Source organism: Calidris pugnax, unplaced genomic scaffold (genome assembly GCF_001431845.1).
Source record: "Calidris pugnax isolate Ruff unplaced genomic scaffold, ASM143184v1 scaffold8, whole genome shotgun sequence".
NCBI classification, from domain to species: domain Eukaryota; kingdom Metazoa; phylum Chordata; class Aves; order Charadriiformes; family Scolopacidae; genus Calidris; species Calidris pugnax.
Window position 1 is genome coordinate 18,747,011 of NW_015090830.1, and position 23,061 is coordinate 18,770,071.

Here is a 23,061-nt window from a genome sequence, read left to right on the forward strand (position 1 = left end):
AGCTAGTTTGGGCACTTGTTATTCTTCTTGGGGGCAAAAAAAAAAGTGTTTATTTTTAAGACATATTTTCTCCTGGAGAACAGACAGTCTTTCATTCTGAGAAGCTTACTTTTAGGAAACGGTGTTGAGCCACTGCATCTTACACTGCTTCACAGAAAGGTTTTCGAATCTCTTTCACTCTTTCTGACACACAAGAGAAATAGTTTCATCTTTTCAATACCAAAACTAATTAGCCTGGTGAGGTTGATGTTACCAGAATAAAGCTCAACATTAGTAAGTTTTATATAATCTGAAATATATAACGTGTCTACATACATACATGTAGATATAAATATAGATGTATAATACAGAATTGTATATGTATGTTCATGTTTAATTGAATTCATACTGGCTATACTTGTGTAAATAATGGAGTTTTTTACCCTTTCTTTTATAAATAATTCCTGGTATTTCTCTTCTTAAAGTATTTCTAGTAAGCTTGGGCACAGAAGTATAGTGTGGGTGGAGCTTGTTCAACTGTAATGTAGGATACACATTTAAATTATTTAGAGAGCATGGAGACCTGATTTTTGTTTCAAATATGTTCCTTTTGCCCAAATTAATTATGGCATGTATCAGCCTAACTGTGTTGATGGATTATAGAACAACACTGGTTACTGACATTCCAGGCGTGATAGATACTGGCAGTAGCAGGGGTTTTTAAAAACTGTTAAAAGCTGAATGAAAATATTGTTGTAGAATAGGAGCTTAAAATTTTATCAGTAGAAGGGGAGCCAGAGTAATCAGTTGTCTGAGCATATAACTTCCTGTTTAACATGTAGTGTATTTCAACACAACTCTAAAACCAGACAAAGTTACCCCTTTGCACAGCGCCTGTCAGCTGAGCAGTACCTTTGCACAGGGGTTGCGTTTTACTTTAGAGCTGCCTAAACTGTCCCTGATGCTATTAATAAAAATAAAAAATTAAAAAAATAATAATGCTTCCTTGAGAAAGAGTGCTTCTAATGACTGCACTATTTTTCAGTGCTGTAGCAGCTGCAGCTAATGCGTGCCTTTGTATTTCAAACACTTACTGGTTGTAGCTTCTGCTTTAGTAGGATTTAGGTGTTATTTTTTGTCCACCGGTTATTCGGCATGAGCTGTTGGTTAATTTTTTGTTCAGCCACTACCCGGGCAAGGTGTGCAGCCCAGTTCCTAGGAGTGGGCAACCCAGAGCTTTAGTTTCTGACTATTCCCCATTGTGCTAGCAGGCACAGACATGACCTGCCCCAAACAGGCTATAACTAATGTAAGACTGCAGAAAACAGTAATCTAAAAACAGGATTACAAGGTAATACACATACTAAATTGGCATGCTAAAATGATATGGTTTAAATAATTATTTTTATTTAAAAAAGCATAATTAATCCCATTATCACAAAGCTAAGTAAGTTGAGTGATTAGGGATAAAGCATAACAGTGTTTGAGAAGTTAATGACTGCTGGATAGGGACATGACAGGCCCAGCAGATGTGGGTGAAAATTCCTTGATAATGTAGATGGCTTGAGTGGCACAAGCTATGGAATACCTTCAAACAAAAGCATGGAACTTAGGTGGGATGGGGTGGCCAGGACCTAGGATGCGCTGGGTTATAGCAAAGGTCGTCTTAGTGTGTGAAAGGGAGGGAGCAAAGAAAGGTGTATTTCTCAGGGCTGGGGAAAAAAGCCTGCTAACAAAAAAATACTGCTAAGAAGGGTTAGATGGCACAAGCTTCTTCTGAAAGGCTAATTTTCAACCTGTTATCTGCAGGAGAGGTTTGTTATTCTGCACATAAAAATACAGATATCCACATCAAAGATCATGCATCAAGCTTACCATTTTGAGTGATGGCAGTGCTGTCCAGGCAGGGAAAGTAAGTAGTGAGATACAAAAGAAAAGAATAATGTATTCTGCTAGAAGAATTAAAGACAAATTGCTTCACCTGCCACTCCTTCAGTCAGGTGCTGCAGAAGGCATGCATCCAGGGCTGTTGCCCTCATGTAGGAGGGATGCTTCTGCTCTCGTAGAGTTTGTAGTCTGTCTTTTTCAGGGTCCCACCGGTGCAAAAAAAACCTCCTGCCCCTGTTAAGTAATGCCCAAATAACTACTTTAAAAACTGTTCAGGGTAAAATAATATTAAACTTATTAGTTACCTAAATTTTTAGTTTAGGGAATACTAGAACAGGTGCCTTGCCAAATTAATCTTCCATAAATGGAAGGATTTTTTTTTCTTGGTTGTTTTTAAAACAAGCAAAAATCCAACAATGTAATAAGTACCGTACTGCACCAAATCATATGTTCTGATTTTTTTTTTCCTATTGCTGAAGGAATATATAATCCTTATGTTAAGGGATTATTATTGTAAAAGGATTGGATGGTTTGTTTCTCTGGCACAACAGTTTGTCTGATAAATTTAAGTAAACCACTAGGTGGTGATCTTGGCCTGTGCATGCTTTTGGGGCTGCCTGCTGCCTTCTCCCCCTTCCCTCCCACGCTACCCTTCTAGATAACGACCAAAGCAGTAATCCTCACCTTCTGCACAGTTTTAATGCTGCTTCTGAATATTATGTCTACAGATGTAAAAAGTCTTGGCATTTAAAGGCTTAGGGCAAACTGAAACAATTCATCCTCATCTTTTTCCTCTCAACTTTCTCTTTGTTTATGGTGTCTGGTACTCAAGTCATTATTTATTATTTATGGCTGGTAGTGTTCTTAATATGAATACTTCTAAAAGTCAAAATAAAAACTACAGGAGCAGATGAGAAAATCCAGAGCTGGAACACTTAATGTTAAATTATTCTTTACCTGCATAGCAGAAAAAAAAAATAGATTTTTTTAATTTCTTTTTTTAAAGAAATAGAGTGATAGTGTATAGATTTGGGAATCCAAGGTGAAAATTTTTGCCTAGTGACAGGTCATAAGGAAACAGTAAAAGTGAGAGGAAGCAACAAACTGGGACAGAAGGTAGTCTCTCCTTGAGACTTTACTTCGACTTGACTTGTTACAGTGGGTACTTTCTTTGATATACCTTCTTTCTTTCTACCTAGCGCAGCTTTAACTCGGCACCTTTTACAGGCATCCAGATGACAAACTGGGAATTTTTTCAGTAATTTACTAAACATGGTGGTTTCGTCTTTTGCATTTGCCAATGCAAGTCAGGGCTCGGACTTGCACAGCTAAACTTTAGACTCACCTCTGCTAGTGCATGGCCATTGCATTAAAGCTTCCTCTCAGTCCATTGTGTGTTTTGGAAAGTGAAGTCATTTTTGGCTTTCCAATTGGTCAGGTTCCTCCACTCCTAAATATAAAACATGTTTCCCAAGCAGAGATTTTGAAGGTATTAAAATGTGAACAAAGCTCAAATTCTAGTTCTTCAGGTTTGGGTATATATCACTTGACATCTTTCTGCACAAGAGAACACTGTGAACAAAAGGAAGTCTAGAAACTAAAGAGAAATTTTCAAGCTACAGCTCCTCTGACCCTCCTACCGCTCTTGGAATATTTTTGTTTTAATAAACTCCTGTCTCCAGTCTTATGTACCCAAAGTATGCTATGGTATAGTATTAACAAGCAAAGCAGATGAGTTTGTTCATGATATTTTTATTTATTTTATAATAATGTGTTATTCTGAAGGAAGAACTTTAGCCTTTGGTGGTCCGTTGCATTTAAAGTTAACTCCTTTTTGGATCAGTAAGATAGTCACTCCTTCAATTTTGTCAGCTTCCGAGTACTGATTTCAAGTAGGTCAATAATATAAAAGAGACTTCAGATTTCTAAATTTAAAAGGTGTGGTGTTTTTCTTGTGGTTTTTTTATTTGTTGTTTTTTTCAACCAGGCTAAACAGTCTTTAGAGTGCTATGGCTAAGCTGAAGTCATCAAGTATTTCGACAGGGTAAAATCTGTTAAATCAAGCTATAAACATCTTTGAGAGATCCTGTGGAAACTTCAAGTTGAAAAAGCAAATGGTGAGTCCCTGTTGTAAACTTTCAACAATGCCAGTAACAGAAATATTCTGCCCGTTGCCATAGGTCTGAGGGTGAGTTTTCTAGCAAGTTTGCAATGTAATAGTTGAATGTTCTTGCCTTTGAGGGACCTCTGAGCACATATAATGTAGTGTGTGGATCATGTGTTTGAAAGGTACTTTAAATAAACTGTAAGGGAGAGATTTATTATTCCAATAATTAAACAGAGTAAAGCAAGTGCTTATTAAATGCCAGAGATTGCATGATGGGCCATTGTTCCTGTTGTCAAAATACTAACTTAGAAGTGGTAGAAGATTCATTGAATAAGTTCCAACAGTTCCAGTGTTGAACCTGAAACCTGTAGAGCTGTGAATTTTGAAGAAATAAGGCTTTCATTTAAAGCCAGAACAAACAAGCAAGTCTAAATAGTTGGGCCTATTGCAAAACAAAAAGGTCAGGCTGAGTTCTGGAAGTGCAGGACCAATGAGTATAGATAGCCACCTTCTGAGTCCAAAGAGTTCAGCAATACCCCCTCTGAAAATCAAGTACTCATCACCACCATGATCAGTATGAAAAGATGCAGCTATGCGTGATCAAGAGATTGTTGTCCCTGACTTTGGGTGTCCACGTGAGAGAAGGGGATGATCTACTTTAGTTGAAGTCTCAGTTTTAGCTAAACAATGAAACCTATCCCACTGTAAAAATGTGCATTTGAGGCTTTAAAGAATACATCTGCTGCTTGATAAAGTGGCTATTACAAATCTTAAGCCAAACGTCTGCAAGGTACAACTTAGTACTTGTCTTCTTCAGATTTTTCTTCTGCTGATCTTCCTCTGAGTGTTTGACACTGATCTGCCTTGGATCATAAAGGTTGAACCTATTAATTTCACCCTATACCTAAATTAGGGTCTTAGGACTGAACATCTAATAGCCCCATGCCAAAAAGACCAGAAGCAGATGGTGCTGCACCTGCATGAAAGTATTAGCGATTGTAACACTATCTGCCCAATTACTTCCTCTGAATAATAGATGGGTCATGACCAGGTTATATCAATTGATCTTTCCAGCTTCTCTTCTGTAGTTGTCAGGAAATTTCCCTTTCCAGGGTCAGTTTCACAAACATGTAATTTAATAGGGGCATGGTTGAATTGCTTGACTTGTATGGTTATATGAAAATAAAGGCTTAAGAGCTCGAGAGCATAAGAGCATGCACAGTCTGGGGGGGCAGGGTGGAGGGTCATAACATTTATTGCTAGACCATAGTGAAAAAGATCTCTGCAAAAAGTGAACTTGGTGTTAGTTTTAAATCTCCCCAGAGCTTGCATGGTCTCTACTTTATATAAACAGCGCAGGGAGCGATAGTGTGTCCTAAAAGTTTGACCTAAGCTTTAGGTGTGAACAGCTTTAAGTCTAGCTTGTTTTTCAATATTTTCAATACACTCATAGGTGCTACTGTATGGCCTTCTTGTTCACAGGTTCTTGATGTGGGTTTGGCAGCAGGACTCTTCTGAAAGGCTGTTACCTACCTGTACTGGTCACTGCTCCCCTCTGGTTCATCCGACCTCCTGTAACTCACTCTTTACAGTGAGTATGAGACTAAGTAAAAATATGGGATATATTTTTCTCATTACTGTAGCCAGCTGAGGTATTTTGATACAAAGCAAAAATCCTGTAGGTATGCACTATCTCATACATATATATATATACTTATTAGGATAACACAAGCTGGGGTGAAAGAGTAATTCCCGGTGTGTACGAGTCCTGCAACACACAGAATGCCATTCAATTGCTCTTAACAGGTTTTTAAGACACACTAAATTTCAGCAGTGCCAGGTCATATTCATGCTGTATGTTTCGTGGCACTTATACTGAATACATAACGCCTTTTTCAGTGAGGATAATTTTCTTTCAATTAGCTTTTAATTCCTTTTAAAGCCGTATTTTAATGGTTTGATTTACATTCTGATATGAAATCTTAACTGCTTTTGCATGTCCTTGCACTATTCCCCTCTTCTCCCACAGTTCCAATAGAACCTGCCTCAAAATTACTTGTCTTGAACTGTCTGGGATGGTTGATACTACAAATATGTTATACCTAAGCACTGTCAAATATACCTCTTCTTCAAGATTTGCTTTTGGCTGCATCTTATTGACTGGATTCTTTCAATGGGCTATGGAAGAGAGAAATTTTGCTTTGTGCAGCTTGAGATATAAATCACACAGTCTAAAAATAACTTTATAAAAAAAAAATAATCTATGAAAAGTATGAATTAAAAAAAAAAACCACAACACTGTTACTGTCTGCTCCCTACACGTGGGGATCTTTTTCCAGGTGCTGTAAGGACATACAGTAGCTGTTTGACTTAAATAGCTAAAAGGGGTCATAAATTCATTCAAAGAAATGTGACAACTGACTTTTGCTAGACAAAAAGACGTCAGTACAGTGAACACCATTCTTAGGTTTTAGGAGCAAGGGGAATCATATGGACATACGATAGTAAAACCTCCTCTCCTCTTTGTTCCTTGGTACTCTAGGAAAAGCAGTCTGCTAGAGAGCAGTAGGGAAACCCAAGCTGAAGGAGCTCAAGATTTTTGCAAAACTTTACAGGATATTCTTCATTTGCTTTGCTGCCACAAGGACTTTGTGTTGCAGCTAGAGTGGAGAAAGGGAAAAAGATGTATTGGTGTAGTCTCATCCCTTATTCTGTGACCTGGGATTACGTTAGAAAACAGCAATTCTAGGTTAATAGTTTAAGTTAACAACATTCCTTAGCTAGATGAGCACTACCACAGCTTTAGTTAGTGAATATACAGTGTTTCAAATTTCCTTTTGATGAGCTGCATATCCTAAAATCTCTGGTATGTTTTTCCTAAGCCAAAAGACACTGAAAAAGGGGGAAAAAACCAAACAACACCCCCCCTCCCGCACAAAAAAACCCAAACCAACAAAAAAAACCCCAGACACTCATGCCTCTTCAAGACTTTTCAATGACCCAGGATGTATCTTGAAATACATTGATGATTTCATCCTTTGGAGATGACTTTGCATTGCAAATGCCACTGTAACAAGCTATTAGTTTGTTCTGAAAGATGACATGTATTGAATGGGTTTGGCAGCAGAACAATTTTTTTCCTGTAAGCATTCATCATTTTTCTGGGGCAGTGGTATCATGAGACAAGGGCTGAAGGAGCAGTGAAGCAGAATATGAAGAAGCCCTATTGCTGTTTTCTGTGGTAAATGTGACTTATGGATAGAGGGAGTGTTCCCTCAGTACTGAACAATATTTGCAAGCTTTTCAGGAGAATTGCTGTTATTTTGAGCATGGTCTGATTTATTTTCTTAGAAAAACTTTGGATAGATGTTTCATGCCACTGATTTTTGTAAGTAAGCACTCTGTGTTTCGCTGACACAGCAGTAGAAGCAAATCATACATTAGTAAAAGCATTTCACCCATAATTCTTTGTTGCTGCACACTTCATGGGTGCATTGATCCAATGTCAAAAGAAGGAGAGTCAATGTAGTTTTAAATCCTTACTCTTGTGATAGTAGTTCAGGCTCTGAAGAATAAACATACCGTGTGCACTAGCTACAGAAACAAATTGCATATGGACAGGCAGAATCTCAAACACTTCAAAAAAACCTGAGAGGCTTCCCAGGAAAGATGTGTATGGCCTGGCTTCCTATGGGTGTTTTCCATAATGTGAAAATAAGGTGAAAAAGTAGGTAATTCTAAAGTAAGAGGGTCCACATACAGTTAGGTGGGAATGGTTAACCTAGATTATGTGTGGACAAGTGTTGTTAAAACTAGCCTCTAAAATTGGTGTGTTGGAGGTCAGCTTATGGAAGACTTAATTGATGGGTCCTATACGGCGCTGACAGAAATATCTAAAGACCCAGGTGACTTCCAAAAAGTGTTTGGTCACATTAATTAGTGGCTGAATCAGTGCCAACGAAGTCCTAAAACTTTTAATCTTTTCTTGCTTCCCTGACATGTACACCCACACCCCTCAAAACCCCTATGATCACACTATTTAAATAATCCAGTTAAAGCAAAGTTGTCGTCATTCAGCATCGTGCCTACCCATGCCTGCAGTGTGCTGGCACGTTGCACACCCCTGCTCCCCTTTGCATACATGAAGCAACACCTTTTATTCCTGCAGAAATTACTTCTGCCATCAACAGTAGTGTGCTATGTCGATATCTGGAGAGAAAAAAAGCTCAATGCATCCATTAGGATATGTTTTCTTATGGGCAAATGAACAACTGGTGAGAGGAAATGTCCTGTGGAAAAAAGTTGCTGAGTGATGTAGGATGGTGAAAGGAGGCAAATGAGCAGTTGGTGATTTATAGAGAGAGCGAGAAAAAGATGTTACGGGTCAGTCTGGCAGTGACAAACAAGGTATTTCAAGCTAATTAGTTGAAAAAATTTTGGCATGTTTTAATTTCCTGAACAATTAGGATGAATAGAAATGTCTTCTGCTTTCTTTGGAAAACATTTTTTAAAGTGCATCGTGTTAGGAAAAGGATTAAAGATCTGCAATAACAGAAATGGGAAGTCTAATAATCAGCTAATTAGACCTGGACAATAGATCTAGCCCTCATAAATAAGATCACTGTCTGTCTTTTGGTTGGCACTGAATTAAATCAAACCTTTTGCAAAACATGTTTTGAATGAAGGCTAATTCACTTCTATATAGCGGCTGCTTTTTTTCTTAGAAAAAATTGTACCAGTGCATTGATCTTGTAAGCTGAAAAAGGAAGTGCAAAATTTTGACGGTCAAATTTTTACAGAGTGCCAGTCATCCTTGGGGAAGCAGATCTCTAGTTTGGTACAAATAATGAGAGCTTCATTATTCAGCTTCACTTTGTAGATGGCTTTAAACAAAGCTGTAGGTTTGCCTCTGGGCAACCTAGATGCCTAGACAAGCTGTTTCACAAATTGTATAAATGGAGAAAATCTTTAGCTATGTGTTGAGGCTATGTGAGTTGGAAGTATGACTTTCGTACATGATTGAATTGCTCGCCCCCCTTTTTGTTCTCGAACCCCGCAGCATTCTTGTGGCAACCTCAATATTACTTGCCTGGAAGTTAACCATTAAGTGTAAGTGCGTATTTTTAACTTTCTTGAATGTGATCAGCTTTCTATACTTGCAGGACAGTCAGGTCTGTAAATAAGAGTAAAGAAGGGCGATGGTTGTTGTTTTCTGTGCCGTATCAGGGCTACCAGCCCTGCTTGAAGGCTCCTGTACTGAGCCTTTTCGCTTTTCTTAAATTAATCATTTCAGGTCAAGCTTTGCCAGGGTGAGTTCCTGAGATAGAATTTGTTTTTCACCTTTGAACAATAACAAAACTGGCGTGCTACCAGGAAGGGCAGTGGCTGGGCTGGGTAGGAAGGAAAGAATCATATAGGAAATAATTGTGTAGGAGGTTTTTGAGTATGAGGAAGTAGAAACCAAGAGTGAGATCTATAACAGGTTTGTGATTAATACATATGTTTAGTTATAGAGAGTATCTGCACAGAAAAATGATCTATTTCTTGTTTGCAGGCTTTGCATCATCATTCTAATGTGTTATTCTGCTTTTTCCCCAAATGTATCTATGCAGGTGAGTCTGAACTGGAAAATTAAACGTGAGCAACCCTGAATGCTGGCGAAAATTCCAACTTCACAGCCAACCCAGGATTCATACTCCTTTCTGGTGCGTGTGAGACTCTGAGAGAAAGAGTCACCTAGAGATTTGAACTTTGGTGGAAAATCAGCTGACTGCCCAGAAGTCGTGGAGTGGGCATGGGATGGAGGAAAGGAGACCTGTGATTCTTGCACAGCTCAGGTATTCGCAAGGACTGCATTTTCTCTAGTAATGGAAACAACAAAATGTCCTGACTTCCCAAACCATGTAAGTTCTCTTAACTGTCCAGTGGATGTTCAGCTGCCTCTGTGTTTCCAGAGTGGGCATGCTACTGCGAGCGGATGTTATTTGGGAGGAAGGGAAGGAACAGTCTGCGAGTGAACGACTGACATTACTACTTTTCTTTATTTCTGTGGCTCCACGTTTCTTCAGAAGAATGGAGAGAGGGCAGAGGAGAAGAGGAAAGCTTTGTGGATTACCGGTGATGCAAAGGGCTGATTGTTTTAAACGCACTCCTGAAAACAGAAAGTAAAAATAATGCCAACCTTTGGGTTTTTCTTCAGGAGACAGTTATGCAGGCAAATTGCACTTGTTAAATAGATTTTTAGCAGTTTCTCTCATCAGGTTGACACTTTCTGTATTCTTAATTAGAAGCTGCTGGAGTGTTTGAGGATAATTTTCAGTCCTTGCAAGATGAGAATAGCAAGTAACTTGGTCTATTTAACTTTTAAAATAGTCTGGTCTAAATATTGTCCTTCAAGGTCTGTGAGAGGACATCATGCAATTGGAGTTGGAAATAGAGCACTGAATAAACAGCAATATTGACAGTCAGGCAAAAAGATCCCTTCAGAAACAGTGCCAGAAATGGAAGTTATTGTACTGGACAATACCTACCTGTATACGAGCCTTGATGGTTTTCTGGTCATATGGCATTACACCCTCGCACAGCAGCTCCTTTTCTAGAGCATCTCTTTGTAGCTGTTTTCTCCTGTGGATTTGTGTTTCGTAGTTACCTGTGCATAAATTCTGGATACCTTTGACAAATTAGGGGGCAGTGCCTACCTCAGCCTTACTGAACAGCTCTACTAGTTCTTGGGGGTCCCTGTGAAAGAAGCAGCCTTGACACAGTTAGCTCAGTTGCTGTCTTGTCACTTTTCCTAGCACTTGCTTTTTTTGTATACAGTTTTCCTACCCGGAATAGAATAGCTTGGGTCCTTTTTGCCAAATTATTTTTTTTCTGCTGTTATTCTCTGCTTATTTTTCTGCTACAATTCAGCTAATTGTCCTCCAGCTCTAGGCCTTGGCACAAGGGCCTCTATCCCGCTGTTGAAGTGGTGTGCTGTGAGGTGCACTGTGATACTCTGCTGGGGAGAAGTGATCTTTGATGGTATCAAAGAATTCTTACAAAACGACACCACAAAGATCTGTGTTGTTTGTACTGCTGTTGGCAGGAATACCTGGAACAAAGAAACAAATGAGCTCTTGGGTGCTTCAGATCTGAAAGAGAAGCAGCAAACCTTGAGGTTGAAAGCAGGGCCAGGTAGTGAGGTTGATCGGATTCACAAAAGCACAAATGTAGCTGCTTTCTGAATTCTGGGGCACTCTTGATATATCTTCTTCCCCAGGTCTCAGAAGGACACCAAGTTAAGCTTCTCCTGTGGAATCTTGTGCTGCATCACATACTTCATTACCTGCATGGTGGAATTCTGTCTTTCACTTTAGCAAGTGACCCTCTGGGTCCCGAAGCCTGTGGGACTCAGGCAGTCAGCCAGCATCAATAATTAATAGTGAATAGCAAATACCTGCTGTAGTTGTTCTGTTTGTTAGTCACTGAACAGCGGCAAATAATAGGAGGAGTAAGTATCTCAGACTGTTTGTGCTCAATTTCCAAGGAGCAACGAAGTGACTACTTACCTATGCAAGTAGTGCGATGCCTAAAAGACAAGGGTAAGAAAGCCAATTTGAAGAGGTGGGTTTAATTGTCCTAGCTGGTGGCTAATGCTACGTTCAGACAAGTAGTTATTTGTCATGTGCTGTGGAAATGTGTTTTACCGCTTCCTGAATGTGGTATTTATTTTCAGTATGTGCATGTGCATATTTAATTTTTTTAACCTGTTGAAGGTTAAAAATTCTTACAACTACTTTCTACTGTCATTTACTCAGGGGTTTTGAAACGGAATAACCCTAAACCGTTCTGTTTTGTTTTCAGAAAATAGCCAGAAGTGACAAAACTCGCCAAATCTTTCCTTTTCCTTGAAAGCGCAGATGTCTAAGGGAGCCCTGCTTTGCAAGGACTTTTGCAACCTTTGTTTTTCGACTCCTCTGGAATGTGACACATTGTTATCGCAGTTGCCTAAGAAGGCTTTGGTTGCAGGTTTATCATACACTCCAGGCTCATGAACTATTTCCCTGGGGACCACACTGCATTCTTGATTTGCATGGCGTCTCGTGGCCAGCCAGCACCATTCAATTCCTGTCCTCTTGGCATCCTGTCTTAGAAAATGACCTTCTATTCTCCCCCAGTAGCTCCAAGTTGCTATTGAAAAAAGATGCCTGCTGTTCAGGAAGACCCACAGGGTGTCTGGCAAGAGAAAACAGCATTTGAGTCTAGGAAGTTTCAGTGATGCATACACACACTCACACACAGTCATCTCAGGAAAAGCAGAGATGTTTATGTTCCTGTCTTTGAAATGATAAAGAATACAGAAAAATTCCAAATATGTACAGTATGAAACAGGTGCAGAGAAGCCCAGCAGCAAACAAAGGGCTATGTACAAAAACCCCAGCTTCCAAAACATGGGCTGAATTTGCACTTTGTGAAGTGCAAATTCATAATTTATTTCCGTTATACAGTTGGGTAGATGTTAGGGGGGTGGTATATTTTTATTTTACGGTTTTCTTAATGAATTCAGTTTTGAGAAGAAAAAAAAAATCCCTTTTTGGGAAGTCATTGCCAAACTGTCAAGGCAGTTCTTGAATGGTAATACGGTAGACATTAAGACATTTGTAGACTTGGCAGGATCCCTATAGAACAACATTTTTAATCCAGTATGCACTTAATTATCTCAATTAAGGATACAAGTAAAGCCATGTTAAATTTTTGGGAGCAGGTGCTCACTATCTTCTCTGCATAGAGTAATGGCATTCTAAAAACCCCATTCTGCTGATGGTTAAGGAAATGAGCTTCTCCTATCTCAGGAAAACTGTCAACTGCATTTTTTTAATCCATAAGAATTTTTGTAATGGCACAGAAAAACATTTTATCTTATGTTCATTACACTGTCATTCCAAACTTTAACTGCATATTCCCAGTTGAGCAAATGGAACAGTAAGTTCCTGATTTATTTTCTAGCAATTCCTTACAAATCTTACAGTGAGATGGGTAAAACGCATATTCAGCTGTGTGCGTGTCACTTTCAATGAGTTAAAGGTGGGGTACATACTGAAGTTCCTTGTTGATATGTGTCTATCCTGTGCAGTCTAACCAGTTTGATATTTTTTAGAAACACAGCCTAGCTATGTTTAATAAGAGTATTGTTTGTATAGAAATCCAGAGTGTACGGATCATATGTATGGTGATTTTTAGAATACTCATATATATGATTGTACACATGATGTCTCTTAAGCATATAGACCTATTGTGACTTTAGAATCAAAACAAAACAAATCATATTTTTAGTGGGTATAGGCTGGGCGGTGTAAAGCATAAATTCCAGATTATAGAGCTGTCAAGGATCTCTTAAGGAAAAGAGAGGAAAAGAGCAATTTATTCCACCTATCACACTCCTACTTGTGCTGCATATCTGGGCTTAGAGGCACTGCTAAGTAATTAGTGACCCTAAAAGAGCATGGTTGGGTTGGGTCTCTGACCTGCAGCCCTTTCTCTCACCTGGAGGGCAAGGAGTGTCCTGAGGTGCCTCTGTCAGGGCTGTGTTTCTTCTGCAGTGCCAAAGGCTCCTGATGCTGGAGCTGGGGATGCCCTGCTTGCCTTCAGCTACAAATGGGCATCTCCCCAAGCTGTGATTCAGCCTTACCAAGGAGCATTGCTCTGCTTCTAACAGTGTATATTTCTTCCTTAAAGAAAAAAGAAAGTTAAAAAACAATTATTTTTGAAGTGTTTTCTAGAATCTTTTAAAACCCAGCTAAGGAACAGTGCCCTAGGGAAAACTGGCTTGCTGCCCAAGCATTTTTCACTTGTGTTTTGGTTTCAAAAAATAGATCTTCTTGTTAAGGCTAATCCCAAGACAATAACAAAGTGATGATGATGATGATTAAAAAAAAAAATCTCCACCTCCCTCAGAGATTGGGTAGAAGCTCATACCCTGATCTTCCTTTCAAATGTAGCCTTTCTCATCCTAGCTTTTAAGGCAATTTGAGTGTCACTAGACTAAAAAAAAAAAAATAGAAAAATCATCACTGTGGAGCACCAAGCAGGAGGAGTTTTTCCTTATTTTAACACCAAAAAAATCCCAAACTAAACTTTGTCTCTTCAGATATTTATCTTCAGCACTGACAAAGCTAATACCAAGAGCCGGAGGCTTTATGTTCCTCAGGTATGTGCTTTTCCAGTCCTCACAGCCTCAGCAAGTTTTAGGACTGAATGCCACCTTGACAGTGGTGGGCAGGCTTTGGGGTGGGAAAGACCTTAAAACTACAAAATCTTTCCCTGATTTCTGACTTAGGGGCATCCTGTTGCTTCTCCATGTCAAGCTGAGATCAGGGAAGCCTCTTCATCTTTCTCAATAACTCCGTTCTTGATACTATTTCCAGGTCTTTGCCTTGGATACTAAAAGCTGGTGATGCAGCATCCCTATGGTCTGACATGGTTATATGCTCCTGTGCTGATTTTTATGTTAATCCTTTGATTTGGTTTAATCATGTAGGTTTACACTGATTCTACAATAAGCTCTTCAGGTGAATCTAATTGCAGTCAACTATCACCACTTTACTGCTTAGTAATGTTTGTTCTGATGAGTCCTCAGGAAACAAAGCAGTTGTGTTTCTTCTTATTAAAAACATAACAATAACAATGTCAGTAATTCCTTTTCCCTCTCAGGAAATGCTTAGTAGATGTGGTTTTTAAAATATTTTTAAATATTTTTAAAAAGATTTGAAGTCTGGGATTGTTCATTACTAACTGGGATAGAAAACCCAGTTGAAATCGATTACCTGGATTACATTGGGATACTGCCGATGGTAATTTTAAAAAACAACAACAACATAAAACCAAAGAAATTGTCCAAATGGACTACTACTGCCTCTGTGTACAATATCTTTTCATTCCTGACCAGTTAGATGATGTTTCTTTGCTGGAGCAATTGCACATTCATCTCCCCAGGGACCCATGTCCTCACGTAAGTGTTAACAACACATTCCTCTCTAAAAGTTTTTGGGCATGTCCAGCTGAGGTCATGGTAATTAGAGATAGAAAAGACCCTTTGGATCACTATGTTTTTCCCCTTCCCAATGCAATTCTGTTTTTTTTAGGAGGTGTATTTTCAATTGATTTAACAAAGCTTTGGAAAAGTGACTCAAGATGAGGCAATTGCTCTTTCAATTGCTCTTTGCTAGGGAGACTGTTCCATGTCCAACAGACCATAAGAATAACCTTTTTTTCCTGATGTTTTCTTATATTTTCCTTTGCTGCAATTATTTTTTCATCTGATAGGCATCTGAGATTCCCCAGTAACAATTCAGTTTTGAGCTTGTCTGTCATTAGCAACTTCCTACTTCATCGTGTTGTGCATTAGCTCACTCCCTGAGTTGACATCTAGTTCAGAGCTCGGTACATGATGTGGACTTTCTTAGCTTATTATTACTCTGTTGTTGAGCCACTTTCTTTCCTGGGAACTCTTAAGTTCTCCTGGGCTTAAAGTCAAGTTTGTTATATGTGAAGAACAGGCATGTCAGAGCTGCAAGTAAAGATTTTGGTTTGAGGGAGGTTTGGTTTGGGCCAGAAATGTTTTGGGTTTTTTTTTACCTGAGTTGTTCTGCTGCTTCTTGTTCGTAGTAATGTCTCAGTTAAACTATAATTACTGGTCAACAGTACCGCTCCCCAACACCTCTTTTGACTAGATTTAAAAGATTGATTATGGGCTCACTTAATCCTGGCTTACATCATAGTAATTCCATATGGTAAAAACATAACTCTGTCAAAGGCAGTAGCAATTTTTACCTGTTCTCCCTGGACTTAACTGATACAAGTCAGGTGTCAATGTTTCCATTGTCACCATGTGTCCTCTCATGTATGTGCTAATGTATTTACTTACCAAGAGAGGTTTTTCTTTTCTTGCCTTCTTCACTGGGTACTGGATGATGGGAAAGCTCCATGTTCTGTCATCTTTTAAATAAATACCCTTGTATTTAAAAAAGGAAGAAAAAAAATGTAAAATGTAATTGTTTTCAAAAGCTTGATGAGAAGGAGGCGGTTGTCTAGTTGTAAGTGGGAGTTAAGATATAAACAAAATGATTTGGGAGACTTATTGTTTAAAACCCCCATGTTCATAGCTGACTGCTTTAGCATCAGCGTGGGCTGGCTGATCCTGTTTGATCCTATGAACCTATTTGAGGTTACAATGGATAATCTAGAGATGTTGCTTGAGGAAACCAGTAAAAAATGATTCAGTAGAAATTAATTGTTTGCTCCTCTCTTGCATAACTGTGTTTTGTTGTGGGTTGTTTTTTTTTTTTTTCACAGAAAGGGCCGCGGGATTTTAGAATTAGTTTTTTTAGATAATTCTCAGAATTTATCACCGTATTTTCTTTGCTCTTTTCTGGTATCAGACACTATAAAAGACCATAGTTTTGTCACTGGAAAGCTGAATTGCCTGCCAAGCTTTCCTTTACAGTTAAATTGTTGCTTTTACAGAGAAGATAAAAGCTCCAAAAAAAAAAAAGAAAAAAATCACACAAAACCACAGCAACTTTCAAATAGCATGCAGACAGCAGGGTGCCTTATAGACATCCATGCTTACACAGTCACCTTTTGAAATACCAGCAATTATACTGCATGAGGCACTATTGCTACTCATGTGCCAGTTTTCACTTCTTAAAAGATGACTACTAGTTATATTTCCTCCTTGTGAGACACTATGAAGTTACTTAGCATTTTGAGCAAGCAAGAATGTTTTCTAAAACACGTATCACTTTAATAAAAAAAAAAAAAAAGAAACAGAAAGTCCACTCCAACACCACACAACCAAACAACTTGGCATCTTTATATAGCGTAGAATACTCATGGCATAAATAAAAGCTGGCTTTCTGTTGCAGGAAAAGGCTACTGCCTGTACAGCCTCTGCAGCCTCACCACCAGAAGAGCACTGTGAATGTTTATGACATGCAGGAGATCGTAAGAGAAAATAGCAAAGGCAAGTTGTGGAATAAAAAGTAAGTCTCCGCCGTCATCTCCAGTGCTAAAATATTTTGTATCCATTACACAGAGTTCTCATTTCTGTCCCCTTACCACAGTGGGTTTTTTTAAGCACTTCTTAAAATTTCTAATAAGAAATGCTCTTTTAGGTTCATTGAACTCTTTCACACAAAGTGAAAGAAAAGAATTGAAAAGCTGACTCAAAGGCTGTGAAGGATCATGGTGCTTTCTAGAGGTCTCTTCATCCTCGTGTTGTACTCGCAGAAATTGGGAATGCACAGATAGATTTAGCTAAAGGGTTTGGTTTTAAGGAACTTCTAAATCTTTCTCTGTTATGTTCCTTTCTTAGTACGTGGTTGGCATTAAAGAAAGAGATGGAGAAGCTGAGCTGGAGAAACTGAATAGCAGAGGCAGAAAGAGAATGCTATTCATGGGGGGGGGGAAACCAAAACCAACCATCTCAACAAAAGAGCTTTCCAAAATATCAACCAAAGGATTTAATTGGTCTGCCTTTCTTCTACTTGCAGAGTGTGTAACATCAAGTCAGCTAAACAGAAAATGAATGGGACCTCGTCTCAGAAGGTTCACTACCAGAAGGTGGCCATGATCTTTTTATCACCTCTATTTCAGTTGCAGAGTATCCTCAGGCAATCCAGCTGGCACAAGCAATGGCATCCTGCCTTTCTCCATGCTACACAGCTTTGCCATAACTGGATGTCCCACGTGAGTGTGGACTGAACCAGAGTCTGGATTCATTAACTAAGTAGTCCTCGTGCAATAATGTCCTTGTCACCCTCCACTGAGGAGCAAAAGAAGCCTGAAATGGGAGCATCTCATGTCCTGGACTTCTGCGGGAGCTCTGCATTGTGTGAGCATAACACTAAGTAATTTCTTGTGTCTGTCAGATTTAATTGCAAGCATTTTCAGAGCACAGCAATGAAATAGCTAGCAACAGATCTCCAGTGCAAAACTAATCTATGCCACTCATTTTTTTCATCTTGATACAGATTTGATACAGTGACAGACCAACTGCATTAGAAATTAGGCTTGGTGAGTAGCACTTGTTCCTTTCTGTTAGTGGCACTGGTTTTAACAAAATGCAAACTGTTCTGTGCTGCAAAATAAACAAAAGGTTGCTCAGGACAGGCAAACTAGGTGTTGTTTCTCTCACACAGTCAAATTAAATATGGTTGATATTTACCACTGTGAATTGATTCTGAATGTACTTTGTGTCTCCATCCACTGTCCAATTTAGATTATCTACAGCCTTTACTAATACGAAAGAGAGGGAATTAAAAACAGTAGGCATAATGAAGAGAGAATTAAAATTTGTTTTTATTAAGAATAAATAATAATTTTTTTCTTTTAACTTCTGAACTGTCAAATTCCAGGCGCAAGTCATTATATGGTTTGATATCTACTGCTTTAAAAGAATATTGCTTCTAATTTGCATTTGAGGAGGAAAAAAATCTTCTTCATTATGAGTGAGTAGTCACAGAAAAACTTGCATTAAATCAAAGCTAATCAATACTGTGCTTAAAAACACATTACCTGGGAAAGCAAAACAGATGCTCGAGAAGAAGGATACTAATTACCATTCTGTTTCCAAAGTAAGTTAGTTCTTGCACAAATTTTTTGAGGAATCCTGAACATATTGTCCTCCTTATTTTTCTGAGAGAGAGTAAATGGACAATTTTTGTTCTATCAGATCTGACCTCTGATCTCTTATCAGAGAATTGCCTACATGTTTTTCCTTATTTTTTGGGGGGGAATTCCAAGAATAGTTTTCTCAGGGGATCTGGGTCCATTTGTTTTGAGATCTGTAAAAGTCTGATTTCACCACTGTATTTGAAATCCCTTTAATTCTTGAGAAAAAGATAGATCTTACTGTTTCATTAAACTGAATGTGATTTTTCTGTGGTTGCATTTATGAAAAAGAAGGTAGCCACACTGCTACAGGCACGAAGTGTTTTGCTAACAAACAATAGACCTGTGTGGCCCATGAATAAACCTTGTGTGAAACAGGTTTTTGAGGAAGGGATCACTGCTGGATTTGAGGATAGCTGGCATCCTTTTCTCTCAAGCTAAAGAGCTCAAGAGGAGCTCCTTCAGGCTCCTCTATATGGAGAAGCTGTTGAGAAATAAATTAGTGGAGGAAGTTAAAGAACAAAAGCTGGTCTCTGGGAAGAGGTTGTTGTTCCAGGGAGACACTGGTACTCCCTGCCTAGCACCTCTGGGTCACCTGGCTTGATTCCCTCCCAGAGATGCTCGAGGGCTTTAACAACTGCCATGTGTCACCTGAGTACCTAACCACGTGTGTAGTCTTAGCCTGACACTAAGCTAAGGTCAAACCTGGGTGTACACTTCCTTGACACTGCAAATGTGAGAGCTAATTGTGGACTGTGCACCGGACTGTTTTTACGGAGTACAATAGCTGTGTTCCAAGCTCCAATTTTGCTGTGAACTGTTGGGGCAGCTTGGTGTTTAAGCTCCACTTTCTGGTGTCATTTAGTTATAAGAAAATCTGGGTGTGTTTTTGGTTTTTTTTCATAATTAGAGCACAAAAGGCAGAAAAAAGGATTCTGGTCTTCATTTTGCTTCTGAGAAAAGCATGGGACCTAATGGGTTACTGGGCAGAACACAAACAAAAGGAACACAAGTTGAAGTACTTTTAATGCCACAGTTTTTCAACATGGCATTTAAAGACAGTGAAAAGCAGAGTGGAATAGCAAACTATGCTTATTAGTAAGCTGGATCTCTAAAAAGCATAATTAAACTGAACCAAGCAAGGCTTAAATAGGTAAGACTGTCCACATAAGAGTTTCCAGGTATTGAAGTAGATCAATTAGTAAGCCATTTTAAGCTAATCTATTGCAAATTCTGAATATTGACATTCATTGCAGCAATCCAAACATAACGACCTCATGCTAATTCCTAAGAACCAAAACTGACAGGCTGAATACAAAAGTCAAATGGACTTGCTCAATGACACAATCCAAGACAGGTAAAAAGTAAATAAGAAAACAACCATAAGGAGTTATGTGTCCAGTAATCATCACTTTATGTAGATTATCAGATATAACCTTTTTTTTTTCCAGTAAAAGAGGAAAGTTTTTTGGTGTGGTTTACACATGACTAATTGCCAGTGTGACTAAGAACAGAATTTGTCCCTGAATTTCAGTCTTCTATGTGCACTCCTGTTTCAAAATACCTGATTGTGTGTATGTGGGATGAAGCTGTTTGTCTCTTTAGAGTCTGGGTGAAAGAGAAAGGGGAAGAACATCCAAATCCCTGTTTTATCTCTCGTAATTGTTTTTGGCACAGGAAGAACTCTCAATCAATTATGGTATTTGAATCTACTGGCTAAGAGCAGCCTGGCTTGAAGGTGAACCCAGTGCAGCACAGCCACAAACAACGTGCTCCATCCGTTCAAATGGTGCCTCTTTGCTGTAGCATCAGTCATTGCCAAGGCAGAGCCCTGTTGCCCCTGTCAAAGTGTCAGCTTAGATTGGTACAGCGATAGGACTTCATTCAGCTGCCTACACCATGCAGGGTCACAGCTCACAACAAAGCAACAATAAACTGCTGCGAGCTGGTAAGCTGGGTGTAGGGTTTGGGAGAAGGGAGGGCAGGAGAGGAAGGTGAGTGTGTGTGAATAAAACAAATAGGGAGCTGTAATTACAACAAATGTGCTCAGCTTGATTACTTGATAACCTTGGTTTTTCAGCTCGGTACGACCATGTGAACTTTGTGGCCAAAACTTTACTGAAACAATAGATATAGCTGTGTAACCTTTACTAATTAAAACCATAATAACAGCATGTGACTGTGCAGGAATGCATAGTAGAGGGGATGGCCAGAGTTAAAGCCCAGTGCAGAGGAAACGTTTTTTGCATGGATTGATCCAAAGCCCAGTGAAGACAAAGGGAATAAAATGAGGGTCTTGTGCCAGGAGCCAGGAGACCCAGATCCTCTTCTGATAAGTCTGGAGCATTCTGGCCAGGGCTTCTAGCTTCACGTGTTTTAAAAGTAGCTTTTGGTTTATATATTTTTCTATTTAAGGGTAATCTGCCGTGAGACCCCTATGACCTGGCCATCAAAAGTACTCTCTATCAACCATTTCCCCTGACTACTTCTGTGCTGAGTTGTACTGACAATCCAGTCTAGACATGTTTTTACATGCACCCATCCAGAAGCAGTGGGTGTCATGGAGTACCTGGGTCTTAGTACTCAGTTTCACTGCAGTACTAGAGTTTTTATCCCATTTTTAGGCTTAATTAATATTTTTGGGGATATTTAGATTTTCTTAGATGAAAGAGCCACAGTACAGAGTCACATTATGGCAGCATATAATGATTGGAGTCAGTGATTCCAGACTTAAATCGACATGATGCCGCTAACTTCAAATAGAGCTATGCTGACACCCAACTGAAGTTCCTACCCGAAGTACCTGGCGATCTATTCAAACAAAGTATTGTTTAATATGCTCTTAGGAGGAAGGTCAGTCTGCTGAAACAGAATCTGTGATTATTATCCTCTGACATTTCCTCTTGCTTAGAGTTACAAAGAAGCCATGGCCCTGGCATGCCAAAAAATCTATTGATACGTGGCAAACTGTAGATGATTTCATTAGGTAGGGTTAATAATGTTTTACAAAGTTTCCTTGGAGCAGAAGTTTAGAACAGGAGAAGGAAGAGGAATGGTACTTCTGGGAGGCCCTGAGGGGAAGGAGGAGGGGGAACCCTGAGAGGGAAAATGGCTTTTTGTAGAAGGTGCGTGATTGGAATCTGCTCAGGAGCCAAGTCTGGGAGGAGGAAAGGAGGAAAAAAAAGAGGTAAGAAGGCTTCCTTGTTCATTCTTTCTATTTAAGACAGGCATGGGAAGTTGGAACCCAAGTTTTGAGAGAAGTGGTCCTAACATTTCCAACCCCTCCAGGGGACAAGGGGATGCCCTGGAATAGAAGTTGAGAATTTGAAATAACAGATTTTCCTAGAGCATAGGGCAGAAGTGGCACCTACTAAAATTCTTCTGCAAGCAAGTGCAAACTGGGTGAAGAACCGTATCCTTTGTGCTCTGTTTTCTCTTCCCTTCAGCCATCACTGCTGGTGGAGCGCACCCGAGACGAATGGACCCCTTCCCCATTGGATGGGTGAGCTGTTGTTCCTCAAAGTTGCATGCCGAACCTGGAGTTGGGTGCGTAGAAACACGCTCGAGTCGCTGTGGCAGCGATGGAGGAAGCCTCCCTCCTTCCACTCCCTCCCCCTGACTCCGTCCTCTCCACGTGCAGGAATCCCCTAACCAGGGAGGTATGCACGGGCTGTTTAGCAAAGGGGTCAAATCCATCTGGATGAAATTCCAGGGCCGTAGGGATAACAATAGCAGGAAGCAGGCCCTTGAGCTGGCCCACGCTGCCCGCCCATAGCAGCACGTTGTTGAAAGACGTGGCCTGCTGCCGGCTGTGCCTGCCCTTGGAAAGCCCTGGCTGCTCCCAACGCCACGGAGAACCAAAAGCTCACCATAAGTGGAGTTGAGCAGTGGGAAGCCCTCTGTTAATTATGAAATTAATGTACGACTGCGTTGTTTGTCCAAGCCTAAATCTCCTCTTCAACCCTTTGGGAGTTTTAGGTGTTTTGTGTTGGCAAGCGGTGAATTCCCTTTCGCCCCTTGCTGCTTTCCCACAGGAAAACCCTCCCATATGAGCCCCAGCATGAGCATACTTTGCATTGCAAGCCCACATCTCGGATATCTTCAGCCTGTCTGAGGGAAATCACGGTTTACTGATTGCTCCTCAAAGTGTACGAGTCAATACACAAATAAGATACAGAGCCTGGGTTTCATGAGCTTGTTACTGATGTTCAATACAGCACTTCATTTTTCATTCCTTCAGCTGCTGCTTTTTTTCTGCTCCGTTGAAACTCCCCATCAGTTAAGGCAGATGTGCAAATGGACCAAATCCAGGGCACGAGGCCGCGTCTGCCATTTTCTACAGCAATGCCAGTGCTGGAGCCTGGGAGATGTTTCCCGGTCTCGCTCTGACCCTGAGACGAGGAGGAGGAACATCTGGAGGGCTAGTCCAAGTTAGA

General features: G+C 39.8%; 1 long non-coding RNA gene across 1 annotated transcript; it reads left to right on the plus strand.

Annotated features, from left to right (window-relative positions):
- The first annotated feature begins 21,521 nt into the window (after nucleotides 1–21,521).
- LOC106887376 lies at nucleotides 21,522–23,061 on the plus strand. The gene is made up of 3 exons (XR_001411870.1): nucleotides 21,522–21,812; nucleotides 22,072–22,127; nucleotides 22,866–23,061. It is a non-coding gene; the product is annotated as an uncharacterized LOC106887376 (long non-coding RNA).